The sequence below is a fragment of the Triticum aestivum genome, chromosome 7D (genome assembly GCF_018294505.1).
Source record: "Triticum aestivum cultivar Chinese Spring chromosome 7D, IWGSC CS RefSeq v2.1, whole genome shotgun sequence".
Classification (NCBI taxonomy): Eukaryota; Viridiplantae; Streptophyta; class Magnoliopsida; order Poales; family Poaceae; genus Triticum; species Triticum aestivum.
The window spans coordinates 635,795,212-635,812,595 of NC_057814.1; the positions used below are offsets into that span (position 1 = coordinate 635,795,212).

The 17,384-nt window shown below is 42.8% G+C and overlaps 1 long non-coding RNA gene and 1 pseudogene across 2 annotated transcripts; both read left to right on the forward strand.

Moving 5' to 3' along the window:
• The first annotated feature begins 9,078 nt into the window (after positions 1–9,078).
• On the forward strand, positions 9,079–13,148 carry LOC123171504 (putative disease resistance protein RGA3; annotated as a pseudogene).
• Positions 13,149–13,256: 108 nt separating this feature from the next.
• Positions 13,257–15,196, forward strand: LOC123163818 (uncharacterized). Of its 2 annotated transcripts, XR_006482004.1 has the most exons (8): positions 13,257–13,421; positions 13,530–13,635; positions 13,726–13,796; positions 13,914–14,041; positions 14,157–14,346; positions 14,527–14,592; positions 14,685–14,836; positions 15,024–15,196. It is a non-coding gene; the product is annotated as an uncharacterized lncRNA (long non-coding RNA). The 2 variants fall into 2 exon arrangements; XR_006482003.1 differs by having other exon boundaries at positions 13,530–13,796.
• The last annotated feature ends 2,188 nt before the right edge of the window (positions 15,197–17,384 follow it).

Genomic DNA, 17,384 nt, shown 5'->3' on the forward strand with positions numbered 1-17,384 from the left:
CATTAGATCTATGTGGCTTCATGTGATGTAAAATTAATGTCATACATTCACATTCCAAAGTACTTATTTGTGATCATGAGTTTTTATTAGGAAGATATATATATTAGTGTAATTGTTGTTAAATGCTGTGATATCGAAACCTAAGATGCGAGATAATTTGAAATGGAGGGAATAATTACTCTTGCAGCTAGTAACACCGTTGTAGATTAAGCGGGGTTAATTGGAAACTTCTTCGGTGCCTCCCATCCTCGATGAAAAAAAGAGTTACTAATTTAATTAGCATGTACCTCATCAATTAAATATACCTAGTGCAAGGCAACATTAGAATGGGATCAAACTCTTGTCTTACGATATCTCACCACCACTATGGCCCAGTCCAATGCATGCACCTTGTGACATTGCAATGTGCCTTTTCTAGCTCGTATTTCATGTTTATAAACTTCTGTGTAAATATTGATGTTTGAATCTAACCGACAAAACAACCTTCTCCAGCATGCAACATCGATCTAACCTTCACGCATATGGTGCCTTCTCCAATAACACAAAGGCCATGCAACTTGTTCTTTTTCCGTATTACGATAGATTCACAATTTAAATAGTTTAGGAAATTTCCATGGTCTTTAAAGTTATTCCTTTTTTTTGAAAACTTTAAAGTTATTTTCATGACGAATCTAGTAATATAAAATTGATTTTTGTGTTTTGGTAGTTTTTCATTATTATTATTATTGATAGGAAAGTTGTAGGAAAGGGCTATACAAAGTTTTTTCCTTTTTGAAATAATAAGAATCCAAGTGGTCTATGAGGCCTTGATCTTAGGTGGTTACTCATCACAAGAAAATGGTCTGACGAGACGTGTGTATGCATGATGAGCTTAATGTTCTTTTCTTTCTTATTTACTCCTCGCAAACTTGCTTTCATGTGTCTGTTGGACCTAGCACTACCCTCCAACGAGGTCATGTCGAGCCGACTTGGCAATGGAGTAATTAATTTAAGTAGGCTCTACTTGGGCTCCTCGATAGGTAAATATGCGTAGCGCAAAGCAACGGTAGGATAGGATCAAATACCGATATTATATTTGTTACATATTCTCATCACCACCGCCCATCACATGTATCCATGGCATGGCGGTCCAGTCCAAGGTGTGCACCTAGGTTCGAGTTTTCTCTTTTTTTGCTTCCTCGTACTTGATGTTTCTATATACCTAGCATCTTTTCCGAACAACACGCGCAACAAAATACTTTGATTCATTCAATTTATGGCAATGTTTGAATTGTTGACTTATTTGTCTATGATCATGTTTTAACTATTGAGTTGTTTGACTTGTTAATTGTTGAAATATTTGTGCTAAATATTTGTTGTTGGATGTGTGGAAAATGATGAAAATATTGCAAAATACGGGGAATAAATGTTGGGCATATGGGGAGTGGAGAAATGGGGGATGCCACTGGACGACCGTTTTTTCCAGAAAAAATAGGGTTTGTCTGCGGTGTCCGCGGACATACAGAGAAGGAAATGTGACACTTAGTCATTAGAGATACCTTAAGCAACTCCCCGAAGATCATCTCTACTTGCTGCATGCCACTAGCGTCTACTCCTAATACTTCAGATGCTAAAGAATAGACCAGATAGGAAATATGTGTGAAGATTACTATTGCACCAACATTTCTTAAATTTGAGTTACATTGTTGTTAGTAGTTGATCTTAGCGGCAACATAAGCTCATCTGTGCTAGATAAGAATCGAAGTAGGACAAGAAACAATTCTTACTACAATTTCCTTCGAGCCAATTCATGTTACTCCATTGCTCTGTTCTTCTTCGTTAAAAAAATAATAATCGTATTTTTATTTCTTGCAAGCTCCATCCATAGGTATTCACAGTGACTGTTGCCCGCCCTCCTCGACCTCGAGTGTGGTTTTCTATGTTGGCTCTTGGCTCGTAGTTCAGTTCCGATTCCTTTAATAAAATACTACTACCTCTATAAACAAATATAAGATGTTGGGAGCGGATGAATGGACAAAAGGCAAAAGTGACAAGCGAAAAGAGATGGGGCAACACTCGAGACGCGGCTGAACACGAATCTTATGTAATTGGTGAACTGTTTACTAGTTAAAATGGAAGTGGACAAGGGCAAGTTGTGCCTCGGTGCACTTATCGCAAAGAATATGGTCTGGAGTAGCAGGCTAGTATGCGCAATAAACAAACTTATAAAATAAGTATGCACGATCAGCTAGATAATTAATCTTCTTGATTGGCTTCTTCCTTAATTACCTCTCTCTAGTAGCTTGCTTGCTTGTAAGTTGTGACTGTTGCAACAAGAATCACCGTTAACGAGGGTGGATCCAGCGGACTTGCAACACAACTCCCTGCTAGATGCCTCCCATCCTCGGTTCAGTATTGCCTAGTGCAAAGCAACGGTAAGACAAAATCAAAACTCGATCTTATCTTTTTGTCACGAACGTCACCCCACCACCGTCCATCACATGTATCGATGCTATGGTGGTCCTGTTCAGTGCATGCATGCACCTTGATTGGAGGTTCTTTTGCTACCTTGTACTTTCATGTTCATGTCTAACGCAGAGAGCATCTTTTTTCATAATGGATACATTGTCGATCCCATCTTCAAGCTCATATATTCCTGCATGGCACGGCTTCTCAAATGGCACAAAGGTCTTGTAACTTTTTTTATCTTTCTAATAACACGACAGATCACAGTCTAAATAGTTTAGGAAATTGGTATTGGTCCTTAGAGTAATTCTTTGGCGATCTTATTTTATACACACCGTGTGTGGATTCAAATACAGATAATTATGTACTATGCAACCTTATTCTTGAGGAACTTCACAATAGTGTTTGATATTGTCAAATTTGGAAATTACTTGCATATACGAACTATCAACCCTAAAAATATTATATTGGCACAAGTTCTCAATCTACTTATATTCTAAATCAAAAGTGAGTATATGTGACCGATCTCTCATCACAGGACAACTACGTACCTTCTATCGCGATAGATTTCTAAGTATCTCTATGACATGTCGACCATCGATCTGGTTTAGATAATTAAATATTCCTAGTGCAAATAACCGGTGGAATGAGATTAAACTCTTTTCTTGCACTATGAATGACTCTAGTAGGATGTATCAAGTGAAAGAGATCTCCCAGATGATCAAAGAGCGGCCAGTCCAGATTAAGAAAAATTGTAGATCATCAGCATACTGTATGTTGGTTACAAAATTCTTCCGAGGAGATTAGCATCTTCATTCCAAACGATTAATTGTATGCCCCAAGTTGATTAGATGAAAAAAAAATCTCGCCACAAAAATAAACACTCTTGTCTTACGAATCTCTCAACCACTATGGTCTAGTCCAATGCACGCACCTTGATATGTGCTTTTTCTACCTCGTACTTCATGCTTATGTCTAACTTCTGTTGAATATATTGATGTGTAATCTAACTGAGAGAACATTATCTAGCATGCATCATCGATCTCACCTTCGTACTTATGTAGCCTTCTCAAATGAAACAAAGGCCATGCAAGTTGTTCTTTTTTATGTATTATGACAGATACAGAATTTAAATACTTTAAGACATTTGCAAGTCTTTAAAGGTATACCTTGAGATATTTAAACATAATGTTATTCCTAGTAAAAGCAATTATATCAAATTGATTTTTGTGTTTTTAGTATTTATCACTATTGTTATCGAAAGGAAGGTGGTAGGATACGGCTCTTCAATTTTTGCCCCTTTTTGAAATAATAAGAATCCAAGTTCAGGTATGTCCGGACTTAACCTAAGGTGATTAGTCATCGCAAGAAAAATGCTCTTAACAGATATGTGCATGCATGATTAGCTTAATGTTCCTTTCTTTCGTAATTACTCCTGGCCAACTTGCTTTCTTGTGACTGTTGCGGCTAGCACTAACGTCCAATGAGGTCAGATCGAGCCGACTTGGCAATGCAACTTCTGGTCAGATGCATCCTCGCTAGTTAAATATTCCTAGTTGAAAGTAACAATAGATAGGATCAAATTCAACCTGATACTACTCCGCCCATCACATGTATGCATGCCATGGGGGTCCAGTCTAGTGTGTGCACCTTGCTTTGATTTTTCTTGTTTTTTGCTATATACCTAGCTTGTTTTTAAGATATTTATGTTTACTACGTCTAAGGGGAGAGTATCTTTTTCCAACACCCCCATTGATCTCAGCTTCATGCATATGTTGCCTTTCCAAATGGCACCACTTAAATGCCATGCAATTTGTCTTATTTTCTCTCAGATGGGTTCATAATCTAAATAGAAAGGACATATTAATACCCTGGAATAATTAAGCGTATTCTAATTAAAAAATCACAAGTACTGAAGTGCTTTCCAGGTGAAGGAGGGTGAAAAACTGGAACTGCAGCATTGCGCAAGGCTATTGGCGCAAATCACAAGTGAAGTCCTTCTCTGCGTGTGAGAGGTGGAAGCCATGGATTCGTAAGCTAACCTGAAGAAAAGTTATCTATTCTCCGGCGAGAATTGTCTATTGCTCTACCTCCCCTCGCATTCTATAGCCTGGTGTTTCTATCGCTTCAATTCATTCTTGAGACCTTCTGCATTTTAGCTGCTCTTGGTGTGTTGAAGATGTTGGTTGTGGCTTGTCTTACTAGCTCCCCTATTTAGCTATTTGTGCTTACCATGATGCAAATGGGTGAGTTGTCCTGTTTCTTATTGTTCCTGGCAGGTGTATGTGTGAGGTGCATAATCTAATCGGGGGAAACCCTTTTATCAACAAAAGTAAAAAAATAAAATAAATTCGTGCCTGTGCCGACTTGATCTCTCAAGTGGTGGGGTTGTTCGTACATCTAATTCCCAACCAAGTGAGCAAGACTCACTTCTTGTTTGGTAAATATTTATATACTATTGATAAAACCTAAAAAAGTTTGATTGAGACAAATTCTCTATCTGCTTATATCAAGAATAAGAGCGAATACAGGCGTCTTATTCCTCGTCTACTTTTTATAACGATAGATTAATATGTCATGACACATGGCTTTCAACTTTTTCTTAATGTGGACTTTCTATTCTAGTGGGAAAAATCAATCATATGGAATACTTTATTTGTGAAAGTAGCTTAAATATAAGCCTAGTTTGTAGTTATTTAACCATGTTGTGCTAACATCATTTATAGTTTGGTACTGAAAATAGCCAAAAAAACTGACATAGTTTTCTTTATGGGAGCTTTTCATATTGAAATTTATCAATTGCATCAAGACATTTCATTGTGCATGATCAAATACTGGTATTTGATCGAAGAGCACAATGGTAAACTGGTATGAAGGTTATCATAATTGATAACAACTCTTGGACATAACTTAATTCATGGAGAACAACACAAACTCAAGATGTTGTGATCTATAGACTAGGCTGACATGTTAGCAAATGACATCTCCAATGGCACTCCTCAACTTCTCTCCATGTTTCTAACCAGACAACCTAGACAAAAATACCTAGTCCAATGAGCCTCCCTAAACCTCCCCCATTGATCCTCGACCTCGAGTGCCTGGTTTTCTATATTGGCTCTCGGTTCGTGGTTCAGTTTCAGATCTAGATTACTTTCGTAAAATACTAATCGCATGCATGGACAAAAGGCAAAAGCGACAAGAAAGTGAAAAGAAATAATGGAACACTTGAGACACCAATCTTTTGTAATTAGCAAATTGTTCAATCAATTACTCCTGCCTAGTAAGAAAATGGCCTGAGCAGTAGCAGGCCAGTATGCACAATCAGCAAACTAAAAAAAGTATGCACAATCAGCTAGATTAGTTAATCTCCTTGATTGACGCTTCTTCCTTAATTACTCCTTCCTAGTAGTAACTTGGTTGCTTGTGACTGTTGCAACAAGTGCTACCGTTAATGAGGACGGATTGAGCGTACTTGCAGCACAACTTCCTGCAAGATGCCTCCCATGCATCCTCGGTTCCATATTGCCTAGTGCAAAGCAACGGTAAGAAGGGATCAAACTCAGAGCATGTCCTCTTGTCACAAACCTCACACCACCACCCTCACTGTCCATCGCATGTATTGATGCTATGCTGGTCCAGTGCAGCGCATGTATTGTTGTTATAGTTTCCTTTTTTGTTTTGCTCCCTCGTACTTTCATGTTTATGCCTAACACGGAGAGCATCTTCTTGCAGAATGCATGTATCGTCGATCTCATCTTCAAGCTCATGCATGGGTTGGCTCTCAAATGGCACAAAGGGTATGTAGTTGGAGTTTCTTTATCTTTCTAACATAACAGATCCATTGTCTAAATAGTATAGGACATTGGCATGATCTTTAAAGTAATTCTTTGGCGATATATTTATTTTAGACACACACACACACACACACCGGGTATATCCAAATAAAAACAATTTTTTTAAAGGAGGTTGAAATCACTGTCATCTGCATAATTTTTATTGAAGTTAATGCGAGGCAATAAAACTAAAGTCATTAACAAGTAGAGTATGAACCTAAGACAACTATGGAAGAGCCATTAAAATTATGAAACTAACATCAACAACAAAGTCTACTTCTCCCTCAACAACGCCTTCAATATGGTATGCCTCCACGCCGACATCGTCATGTCCAGCCGAAGACAACAAGGACAAAGACTGTTATCTTGGTTGTGAAGACCAACCAATGACGAGAAGCACAATGCAAGTTCATCACTGCTAAGAACGACCAATAAAGGTCAGAACAAGCTTTTTCACTCCGTACTTGAAACGGCGCTCCAACACCATCTCGATGGTGGATCTTCCGATAGTTGCACCAGCTATCCCTCCACACTAGGCCGGAGAGGTGCTACCAGATGGGTGACACATAATCCCACCGCAGACCACCCCCACGGGATTCGGAGGGGCTGCCCATGATGTGGCGCAGATTTGATACAATTGTGTGAACCAACCTATAGAGTCTATACCATGACCCCAAGGCTGCTACCCTGGCATTGTCTAAGTGAATGAACTTGCCGGAGAACAAACCCATAGTGCCGGTGCCGAAGCCCATGTGCCACTAGCATGAGAGGACCAATTCAAGTATCGTCACTTTGGATGCTGCCCTAGCTTCCAACCCACTCGGTCACACAAGGTTGTGCTCCTCCATGAGCACATAATGGACCTTGGCCGTGAACGCCAAGATCCCTTCCTCCTCCTGTAGGATATGATGCATCAGCATCTCTTTCATCGCTCGATGTCGTTGACTGTCCAGATCAGACATCGGTGACGGCGAACTCACCCCGTGGCATCCCACTCTACAAACAACGGCGAAGGTCAGCCCGCTACCACATGCCACAGTCTATTCACCCACCGATCACAAGTTAATTGTCTCCTCCACTCTCTCACGAGACCGAGCTCCCACATCGCAAGCCAGGTTGAGATCGATGGCACACAGTCATCGGTGTCGCTGCTGAACTCCCACATCTACACCTTCGCATGCACCATCCCACCAATGACAAGCATCGTCGACACCAGCGCATCTAGCGCGGCACTCCGCATCTCCCACTGGTTCTGGATCTCATCGGATAACTCTGTATGCGCAGTGCGCATGTCCACAAAATTGGTGTAGTCGATGGCATGATAGTCCTTGCACGAAACATATGCGATGGAGTACGGCATGCCGCCGGAGTGCAAATTCCCAAGCGGCGCGCTACTATCAACGAGTGTTGTGAGTGGGGCGCAGAGACTGCCGCCTACAATAAAAACAATTATACAATATACTTCATGAGGAAGTTAGAAATATCATTTGGGTATTGTCTATTTTGGCAATTAGTTGTATACCAATTGTGAACCCTAAAAATGTTTGATGAACACAATTTCTTATAAACTGCCAATATTATGTGGATTATAGGCAACCGATTTCTCATCACGGGACAACCATCTTCTATCCCGATCGATTGATAAGTATCTATGAGGCATGGGCTTCACCTTTTGATTCCGGTGGTTTTTCTATTCATGTGTTATAAACAACTGAATCATTATTTAGTAAAAGTATCCAAATATCATTTTCGTAAAAGTAATCAAATCATTTTACAAAGTTTTGTCTTACTATGGAGGCTTTTTATTGATTCCCAGCATTGCATCAAGAAATAGAGATATCATATGAAAAACACAATTATTTTTCACTAAATCATTTATAGGAGTACACAATCGAATGAAAAATTAGAGCCCCGTTCCTCACGCCATGGCCCATGCGGTTCCACTTCCCGTTCGTCATCGATCTGCGGTTGCGCTCGCGTGCAGATGAGACAATCAACGGTGGGTTGCAGCAATTTCCTTCCATTGAGTCAATGCAGGTCACTCTGTTAATATTTTCTTAAAAATGCTGCACCTTTTCTCCCGTGCTTAGTTGCCTTCACATGGACTGTCGTCCCCCTCGCGTTCCAGATTCGTTTGTATACTGCCTTGGCTCGTGCTTCAGTCTTAGATCTAGCTAGCTTAGTACTAGTACAAACTTTATTACTGTAATTATGAGTTAACTGAAGAGGATGACAAGAGCAGGAGTAGAGAGAACATCCTCTTTGCAAACAAGACGTACTAGTGGAAAATGGCATAGTCTAGACGTGGATATGTAACTAGACTGCTACTCATGCTGTGTGCGCATGTCACCATTCCAACACCAACTCTGATTGTCCAGACACTAAACAAAAAGTACAACTGAAAAGCATTGCATAGCCCCATTCCTCATGCCATGGCTGGTGCCGCAGGAACCTCGAGCTGTGGCTCCCCATCCCATTCATCATCGATCGCCTCACACGCGTGTGCGGAGATGAAACAAGGCATTAGCAACGGTCGGTCGCAGCGATTTCCATCGAGTCAATGCAGCAGGTCACTCTGTTCTTCCTCCTTAAAAATTCTGCATCTCTCCGTCCCATGCCTACCCACTACCTTTCACATGGATTGTCGACCCCCTGAAGTTTTTTACTGGCCTGGCTCGTGCTTCAATTTCAGATCTAACTAGCTTACTGGCCCAAAACTTTACTTGTTACTATCATTTAGTTGGAGAGGTTCACACGGTCTATGCGTACACATCTGTGCTATAAAAGGGCGCCGGAGGAGATGGAGGCGGCGATCGAGGCGGCGATCGGGGCGGCGAACGGGCTCATTGGCAGCGTGCTGAACCACCTGTTCAATGAGTTTGTGGAGGCGTTTGTTGCCAGCACCCAGCTCGGCCTCAACTCAGAGAAGATCAAGGAAGATCTCCTGCTCACGCAGGGGCTGCTGCACGAGGCCCAGAGGAGGGGCGCGAGCGGCAATCCGGGTCTCCAGGGGCTGCTGCAGAAGCTCACCGCCAAGGCCGATGAGGCCGAGGATACGCTGGATGAGCTCCACTACTTCATCATCCAGGACCAGCTCGACGACACCCACTACGCAATGGTAGACCTGGGTGATGACCTCCGTGGTCATGCTCGCCACGGTCGCCATGCTCTTCGCCACACCGTCGGTAACTGCTTTTCATGCTTTTCTTGTTCGCGCATGAAAGATGATGATGGTGTTGCTGCTGCTGTCATTACTGACAAAGACAACCCACCCAATGCAATTCTGAACCCTGGTAGTGATGATAATGATGGCCTAGTTGCTAAGTTGCCATTTGACAGTGTTGCCATTTCCAAAAAAATCAAGTCAGTGATAGAGGAAACACAATCCCTTTGTGACCGTGTCTCCCAGTTGCTCCACATAATTCCTCATCATAGCACCACCACCACAATCACCCAAAGACACCGTATCACAGGGTCGACCATTGTCCAAGATACATTGTATGGGAGGAGAGATATTTTTGAGAAAACTGTAGATGATATCCTCACTATTGCCACAAAGCACTGTGAAACCCTTTCCGTTCTTCCTATAGTTGGTCCAGGGGGTATTGGAACGACAACTTTCACCCAACACCTATATAATGATAAGAGGATAGAAGATAACTTTGCTGTTAGGGTTTGGGTATGTGTATCAACTGATTTTGACGAGCTTAGACTCAGCGAACAGGTCCTTCGTAGCATAGAAGGAAGCAACTCTCCAAATCAGACAACAAGCTTAGATCAGCTCCAAATATCCATAGCAGAGAGACTCAAGTCAAAAAGGTTTTTAATTGTCTTTGATGATATGTGGGAATGCAGTGGTGAGGGATGGAAAAATTTGTTAGCTCCATTCATGAAGGGCGAAGCCAAGGGTAACATGGTTCTCGTCACCACTCAATTTCCAACAATATCTGAAATGGTGGAAACAGCTAACACAATAACACTACAAGGTCTGGAATTTGATGACTTCTTCACATTCTTTAAATCATTAATATTTGAGGGAAACAAACTTGAGTATTACCAAGAGGACTTTGATGATCTTGCAAAAGATATTGCAAATAAATTGAAAGGTTCGCCGCTAGCAGCAAAAACTGTCGGTCTGTTACTGAGGAAGGAATTTTCTCGGGAACATTGGATTGGAGTTCTTGACAATAATGAGTGGCAAAAACAAAAAAATAGTGATGACATTATGCCATCATTGAGGATTAGCTATAATCATCTTCCTTTTCATCTCAAAAAATGTTTTTCATATTTTGCCTTGTTCCCTGAAGATTATTGGTTTAGGAATTCATATATTACATGTTTTTGGATTGCACTAGGGGTCATAGAAAAAGATGAGAATTATATTGAAGAATTTGTAGAGAATGGTTTTCTCGTGAAGGAAGTAGATGATGATAAGGACCCATACTATGCAATGCATGATTTATTACATGAACTGTCTCGAAGTGTTTCATCACAAGAGTGCCTCAACATATTTAGTTCAAGTTTTAGAGTTGGTGACATCCCACAAACTGTTCGACACTTATCCATCACAACGGAAGATAGATTTGAAGGGAATTTTAGGGAAGAAATGATTAAATTGAGAAGCAAGATTGACATTTGCAATTTGCGGGCTTTGATGATTTTTAGAGGATATGAAGAAACAATAGATGATATTTTGAAAGATATTTGTAAAGAAGTAGAGGGTCTCCGTGTCCTACTTATAAGAGTGAGGTTCAAAGAATTTTTGCCACTCAATTTTTCAAAACTTATCCACCTCCGGTACCTAGAAATTTGGCACCCAGATCTATACTGTAGGCTAATTTCTAGTACACTATCCAAATTCTATCATTTGAAATATTTATACCTTGTTGATTTGTGTCACAGTTTATAATTACCTAAGGATATTAACCGCCTTATCAATTTACGTCATTTTGGTGTTGGCGATGCACACCATGGCCGTGTTCCTCGGGTCGGAAAGATGAAATGTTTACAGGAGCTCAAAAGATTCAGTGTTAAGGAAGAGAGTGTTGGATTTGAACTGAGAGAGTTGGGGGAACTAACAGAGCTTGGAGGAGAACTCACTATATATGGTCTTGAGAAGGTGGCAACAATGGAAGAGGCTAAAGAAGCCAAGCTTGTGTGTAAAAGAGATTTGAAAAACCTTACGTTAGATTGTGGTACAGATCTCCAACATAGTGATGTTCTCGATGCCCTTCAGCCGCACCCTAATCTTGAAGCACTTGTCATTAGAAATCATGGTGGCACACGTGGTCCTAGTTGGTTGTGTGGTGACATTGGCATCAAAATGTTGGGGTCTCTCCACCTATAGAGGATGTGTCTTGGGGCACCCTTCCACCTTTTGGGCAGCTATTGCATCTCACATCACTCAAATTGATCAGCATTTCTGTACTTCATGAGATTAGACCTGGCTTGGGTGGAGTTACGGACAATAGCTTTGTGAATTTGAAGAGGATTGTTCTTCTCAGGTTACCTGAATTTGTCGAGTGGGTTGGGGGGGCTAATGCCCAATCTTTCTCAAGGCTTGAATGCATCCGCTGCAAAGATTGTCCCAAACTCTGTGTTGTGCCCTTCCTGGAGTGCTCTGTCTCTTATCCCAATCTGTCAAATTTTGTTGTTGATAATTGCCCTAAGTTGTCCCTGCCCCCCATGCCTCACACACCCACACTGACATCTTATATTGTGAGAGTTGGTTCCACAAAGCTGTCTTATGATGATGAGGGCTTGGTTATTGATGGGTATAGTGGTGAGCTGGCCTGGGATAACCTGCATGAAGTAGAAAGAATCAATATTAGAGATGTGTCACACATTCCATTGCCGGAGCTCAGCAAACTGAAAGTCTTTATTTCAGCAGATGCAACATCACATGGCATGAACTGCAGGACTTCAGGTGTCTGCGAGGACTTGCAGTAACAGACTGTGGCAACTTCTTTCGGTGGCCCATTGAAGCAGCTCACACCATCAAGCCTTTCCCTGCTTCCCTCACGTATCTTGTGATTGATGAGGAGTCAAGCATGCAGTCAATGGCTCTGCTCTCAGAGCTCACCTGTCTCACTGATCTAAGACTGGTGGACTGTGAGAATTTAACAGTGGATGGATTTAATCCTCTTATCACGGTCAACCTCAACTATTTGTGTGTGTATAACACAGGAAATTGTCGTAGCCGCTCTATATCAGCGGATCTCTTCTCGGAATTGGTGGTAGCAAGGACCAGCCTATCATTGCCCGCGGGCTCCTTCCAACTGGAACATCTTAAGGTGGATTGCATCTCAGCTGTGCTAGTTGCTCCCATCTGTAGCATCCTCGCTGCTACCCTCCGGTATTTACGATTCAGCTTTGATCAGCGGGCAGAAAGCTTCACGGGAGAGGAAGATGGAGCTCTTCAGCTCCTCACCTCCCTCTATTACATCAAATTTGAGGATTGCCCGAATCTGCCATGCCTTCCTCAAGTGTTACACAGCCTTCCTTCTCTTCGCATCCTAGATATCGAACGTTGTCCTCAAATCCGATCTCTGCCCAAGGGGGGCTTCCCCACTCCGCTAACTGTAACCGTAACGGGTTGCAGTCGCGAGCTAGAAGAGCAACTCTGGAAATTACAGGCAACAAACCCAGATGTTGATGTGTGCATTTGCTAGCCCGACCAAGGTACGTAACTGGTAAAATGCGAGCCTTTCTTCTGTTTTCTGCTAATTTTTAGTATGAAGATTATTATCCTAACCTTCACGGTATTGAAATATTTCAGGTCTCAGATCCTAGATCAAGCTACGTTGTGTGCATTGCTTGTTTGGAGTATTGGGGAAATATATATCTCGGAAGTTTTAGATGATATAAGAGTGCTTTCAATGTATATGGGTAAGCACCACACCTTCTTTGCTCCATTGTTTGGTGGCATAATGCAACTATGTTTCCTCACCGTTTTCTGAATATCTCAATGCTATAACAGGCACATATTTTTTCAAGCTCTTCGTTTCGTGAAGTTTGCATATATGGTGAAGTTTGACTTGCATCCTTGAGAGCTCCAGTGCCAACTGCATCTTGGGCACACTGTGAAGTTTGCATATATGGTGAAGTTTGACTTGCATCCTTGAGAGCTCCAGTCAAAATTTGGTAGGTTCAATTACGACCAGCTCAAAGTAATGTCTAAGCATCTATATTTCGTTAGTTCCCTTACCTTGCTAATTTTCTCACATTGTATTCATTACTTTCATTCTGCAGAACCATTACAGTCAACTGTCATTTTTTCTGTTGGAATTCAGACAAAAGAAGCATATGCCGTAATGTCCTGGACTGGAGGAGCTGCCCAGTTCTGCATCGACCATCCGTTAGTTTGGCCGCTCATTCACTTCTTTTAGAAAGGGGAAGAAAGATCCATACTAAAGCACCGATTTTTTCCATGCATGTGTGGCATCAGTGACCAGGTTATTTGTTCATAAGTCCACTCTCAAAGTCTCAAGCTTCAGAGTTTCAGTTCAGATTTAGCAGGTTCGCCTGTTGGCTGTTGACCAACGAAAGCAATGACTGAGAAATTATATCCATGAATCCCATTACCTTGTTTATTGTTTTTTATTTAGTCTGACACTCGTTACTTGGATTGTGCAGATCAATTTCAACCAACAGTGGATTTAGACGTTGGCATTAATTCAGAGCTCGGTTGGTAAAAACAGAAGCATCTGTCCGGATGTCTCGTTGGAGAGCGGAGCGGTTGTGCATAATCGACCATTTCAAAGGTAGTTGATTACTTCCTGAGGTGTGGTTGTGATTCATTACGGGTTTAAACAAGTTACCTAACATAATTTCGGTGCTGATTCGTTTCGTATATGTGGTCGCCGCATCACCATGCAGCTGTGTGTTGTCTTCAGAGTTTCAGCTCTAATTTTGCTTCACGGGAGAGGAAGATGAAGAGCCTCAGAAGTCGGTGTTCAGAAGCTAAGTTGGTTGTTACATGACATCCAAACAGCAAGAGTAACCTGCAAAGAGCCTCAGTCTTGATGTCTAAACGGAGAGCTGCGCACGTGCATTCACCGTTTCAAAGGTAATTCCATATATATCGATGCAATCATGCAAGTCATCATGCCCCATGTGCATACGTCAGTCAATCCATCTGCCGGCCGGCTGATTAGTCAATTCTTGATTTGTTGCCCATGCAGTTCTGACAACTCTTATATTACACTGTATGTATTCCGGTACTGGTATTTGAAATGGATCACTGCAGTTTGCTTGCATTGCATGGTAAAATTTGAAGACACGACCTGGGGATAGCTGATTGATTGACCTACAGGTGAATGCATGTTTGTTTCTTCCATACATAAATGTTCCTTTCTTTTAACTTAAGAGTGTGATCATTATCCTAACCTGTCTGGTATGTTTCAGGTCTCAGATCATGCAAGTCTTTTCATTGGTTCCTCGGAGTATCGGTCGATTCGCTTGTCTGCACGCGCATTGGAGGACTTCCTAGTGACTGGGCAGCTTCTGTTTCACGACATAATCAATTTGGGTGCAAGAGCAATTTCTTCTCTGTTCAGGTATGTTGATCTATCTGAAGGGTTTTAGATGATACAAGTGGCTGTTACTTAGTGTATATTGTGTAGGCAACGCACCTTCTTTGCTCCACATGTTGGGCTAAAGCAAGAACGATCGCTTAGCCTTTTTTCCTTCTTCTGGATCTATCTGAATGCTAATAAAAGCATGTTTCATGCAACATTCGAACAGGTTGATTATAGCAAATTTTTTTGGAAAGGAGGCGCTTGCCCAGCCTTAGACTGAGGCCCTTACAAATCCAACAGGTCCGCCAAAGAGGCACCAACATCTTGTGCAGACTTTGTAGATCGCTTGATGGTGATGTTTCACTTCCATCCGCCAGAGTTTCATTACCAGTTCGACAGGTTCGATTGTAGATCAACTCAAAATAATAATAATAAACTGAGCACTCATGTTGGTGAGTTTCTGAGTCTTACATTAATTCATCATTACTTGGACTCTGCAGAACAATCAATTTGCAGCCGACAGTGAATTTACAAGTTGGCATTCAGAAGTTAATTACCTGCAGCTGCAGTGAGCCCCTGTCTTGATGCCTCGACGGAGAGCTGCGCAGTTCTGCATCAATCGTTTCAAAGGTAATTAATTACATCAAGAGGTGGTGATTCAGTACGTGTTTAGAGAAGTTACATTGCATCTTGTCACTGTGATTTTCTGGTACTGATTGATTCATTTGTGTTGTGTCATCATCGTGCAGGTTTCCGCTCCTTTTGATGAAGCCCTCTGGTTTCCTCCCCAAGGGACCGCCTGATCCTCTCTCTCCCACCGCCGACTCTTTCCGGCCTCCGCCACCGCCTCTATTGCCTAGCCAACATCTCCTCTCCCTGAGTCTGCTCTCGCAAAGCTCCCCACCACTTCATCCTCCCCTCTTCGTCCTTGTAAAAAAATAAACACAGCTTTGAGCAGCATCTAGGAATTTGTTAAGCTCCCAAGCATGCATCGTGTCGTGCTTGTATACGAAACACACCTTTGATCACCAACACAAATCGTGTTGGATCTCTCTCTCTCTCTCTCTCGCTCTAAGAAATGCCTCCACCGTCCTGGGGTCAAGCAGCCCCCTCAAGGGCGGCTTAGATGCGCGCCCTCTTTGGAACATCCGCGGCTTCGGCCATGATGGCCGCCGCCGCCAACTCGTTGAGTACATGCGTGACGAACACATCGACATCATCGCCATACAAGAAACGATGCGTACGGAGTTCTGTCTCCCCGAGCTTGACAGCCTTAGCCCCCACCAGTTTGCCTGGCATTGGCTCCCTTCTAGTGGGAACAATGGGCATTCGGGTGGCATCCTGTTAGGTGTGAAGGATGCCACCTTTAAGGTGGGCGGTATGGACCGGGGCAAGTTCTTCGTTACTATAGAGATCTTTGAATGGGGGCTCAACTTTAAGTGGGAGGTCATCATTGTCTATGGATCCGCGGGCCACCGTCGCTCCCCGACCTTCCTCGCTGAGCTCCAATAGAAGATCTCCGCTTCCTCCCTCCCTATAGTCGTGGGAGGTGACTTTAACCTCATCCGCTCCTCGGATGAGAAGAATAATGACCGGGTCAACTGTCTCCGGATGCAGATGTTCAACGACTGCATCGCGGATCTTGGCCTCCGTGAGCTTGAGCGAACGGGGCCAGGTTCACCTGGACTAACCGCCAGGCGAATCTGACGCGGTCCGTTCTCGACCACGTCCTAGTTTCTCCGGAATGGGAACTTAGATGTCCCCTGGCCTTGTTGCAGGCGATCACCCGGATCGGCTCTAATCACGTCCCCCTCCTGCTCTCCTCCGCCGATGAGCGCCCCCCCCATCCCTCCTCGGTTCCGATTTGAGCTCTTCTGGCTCAACCAGGTCGAATTCCGCGAGGCTGTTGCGGCTAAGCGGATGGCGGCGCGTGATACTCCCCACCGATCCATGTCCGCTGTCGACTCTTGGCAGTTATGCACCAAACTTGCCGGCCAATTTATGAAGGGCTGGGGCGCGAACCTTGGCCGTGACCTCTGTGACCGCAAGAAAGTCCTCCTGAGTGCAATCCAAGTCCTGGACGCCCGCGCTGACACCTCTGGGATCTTCCCGGACGAGTGGATGCTGAGATATGATCTTGAGGATCAGCTCTCGGTCATCTACACGGACGAGGAGGCTTATTGGCGGCTGTGCGGCACCCAACGGTGGGTGCTCCGTGGTGACGCAAACACGGCTTACTTCCAGGCGATCGCTTAAATCTGATCCCAACAGAGCGTAGGACGGTTGGGATGAGTGTCCAATTCGAACCCCAACATATCTTTTAAAAATACGTCGGGCATATTTTACAAATACATGGTGATCACATTTCTAAACATGATGAACATTTTTTAGTACACGGTGAATACTTTTTATATAGGTATGAACCAATTTTTTCTGTTCATGAATTTTGATATAAATTTAATGTAATTTTAACAAAAAATGTTCATCTCCAGAAAATGAAAAAGTATTCACAGTTCTTTTTAAGAAAAATTCATGTTTTTATCTCAAAGAAATCAACGGAGCAGCGGCGCGCTGGCAGCCCGCGACG